This window comes from Cebus imitator, unplaced genomic scaffold, assembly GCF_001604975.1.
Source record: "Cebus imitator isolate Cc_AM_T3 unplaced genomic scaffold, Cebus_imitator-1.0 Scaffold603, whole genome shotgun sequence".
In the NCBI taxonomy this organism is placed as follows: Eukaryota; Metazoa; Chordata; class Mammalia; order Primates; family Cebidae; genus Cebus; species Cebus imitator.
Window position 1 is genome coordinate 50,108 of NW_016107918.1, and position 2,402 is coordinate 52,509.

Sequence of the window (2,402 nt, forward strand, 5' to 3'; positions counted from 1 at the left end):
TTTTTTTTTTGTATTTTTAGTAGCTACTTTCCTGAAGCCAGTCCTAGCAAGTGACAGGAGCATTGGTTCCATGGCAGTCCTAGCAAGGGGATTCCTTCTCTTCTACCCACGGTCTCCCAGAGTCCCTGGCTGCTCCCCAAATCAGAGAGGAACCCCCAAGAAGAATCGGCTGGGACAGGAAAGACCTAGTCTGACTGGCTTTCCTAAGACTTTTCTTGTTCCTATCTGTTAGAGGGACTGGTGGCTTCTCCTTTCATTGGCTTCATCCCAGAGTGAGACCTCCTCTTCGTCTCAGGCACCAGGGTCTCTGGGATTCCCTTCCCCCTCGGCAGATCCCCCTCCTGGGCTGCTGTCCTCCATGGGTCCCCAGCCAGGGGGCAGTCCCTTACCCTAGGCCTCCTCTTCTTCCTCCTCCTCTTCCTACTCTTGCTCCCTGTCCCCTAGGGTTGGGAGTGAGGATGGGGAGAGGGCAGCTGCATTCAGTCTGCAAAGGCTGGGCCACGGCTTTGGCCCGGGCCCCACAGGACAGGAAGGGTAGTGAGGGTGCAGTGGGCATGGAGGAAGCCAATGGAGTAAGGCAGAGAAGAGATGTGGGAAGTGACAAAGAAACAGAGCTCAAACCTGTGGTCCTGCCAGCCATGAGGAAGAAAGAAGAGGGTTAACATCAGATAGTTCAGGGTGCAGCGGGGATGGAGCAGAGCGGGGCAGGGAGGACGGTGGGGACTTGAGAGCTGAGCTGCTGACGGGGTTGGAGGAGGGAGGGAGGGGTGGAAACAGGGAGTGGGGAAGGGAAGAGGCACTGGGAAGGAAACCAGGGGAGCAAGCCGAAGCCCATTTGGAGAGGAGGGCTCAGGGGCTGAGGCTTTCGCAAGAAGAAAAGGGAGCAAAGTGGGCAAGGGAGGTGGGAGGGCTGAGGAGAAGGTGGCAGAGAAGAATAAACAGTCAGTTGGAGGAAAAGGGAACGCGAAAGAGAAAAGCAGTAGGGAAGAGAGCAGAGCCTCCAGTTGAGCTGGGATGTGTAGCAGCTCTCCATGGTCCTGGCCAGCCCATGCAGCCAGGAATTTTGCTAACCTGGGAGGTGGCTGGCTCTATCTAACTTCTAGTGCTCATGGCTTTTCCTTTTTCTGTTTCCCTTTGGGCCTCAAATGCAGATTCAGTTTATCATGTTCTTTTGTTCACTATGACCACCGGTACCTCTCTTGTTTTATGTGTGCATCGACTCCCTTTCATTCCCACACTCCTCTCTCTTTCCCTTCTTCCTTCAGGCAGTCATCGTAATGTATTGAAGTGTATTTTTTGTTAATAAAAGTATTTATGAAAATCATGTATTGTTTTGTATGCATTTTACATTTACGCAAATGGTGCTGTGGCATATATCTAATTCTATTTCTTACTCTTTTCAGTAAATACTTAAATTAAGATCTGCCTACATTGCTCTGTGTGTGTCTAATTTATTGCTTCTCACTGCTGGCACTGCTGGCTGGTACCTTCATGATGTGCACCCCCCCATATTTTTTTCTTCTGTCTCCCAGAAATGAACACCTGCATGGCCCCAGCTCCACCATCACCAATAACACTGCAGTCAGCATACTCAGACAGTTTCATTAATGCCCTGAGACTTTCTCTGGAACATATACTTGGAGGTGTATCTGCTGGGTAATAAGGTACAAGTGTACCATATGCTGAAGTGCTATTCAGCAGTGGAATCAGTCACAACTCCTACAGCAATGCATGAGGGTTTCAATGTCCCCACACTGTCACCAATATCAACATTGTCCAGCATCCTAATGCCTGCTAATCTCACATGAAAAACTGACATCTTACTGCTGTTTTAGTGCTTTGTCATAGCCATGTTGATTTTTCTATCACTCCTGTGGGCCTTCCAAGAAGCACACCTACCAGCTTTATCTCCCTTTCCTAACTCCTCTAAGGAGAAAAACACTGAACTTTTGGGAAAATGATAAAACCACCAACATTACAATAAGCTGCATATATTGTGAAAGATAAGCCATGGTTCTCTTGGTTTCATGATAGTCTAATAAAATAATTGATCTACATACAACTTGCAGAGGGTTTAAATGGCCAGCATACATATCAAGAAAGTATTCAGCCACCTAGTTAGTAAAGAAATGCATGTTAAGACTGGGTGCGGTGGTTCACACCTGGAATCCCAGCACTTTGGGAGGCCAAGGTGGGCAAATCACAAGGTCAGGGGTTCAAGACCAGCCTGGCCAACATGGTGAAACCCCATCTCTACTAAAAATACAAAAAATTAGTTGTGTAAGGTGGCATATGCTTGTAATTCCAGCTACTCAGGAGACTGCGGCAGGAGACTTGCTTGAACCTAGGAGGTGGAGGTTGCAGTAAGCCAAGACTGCACCACTGCACTCCAGCCTAGGCAA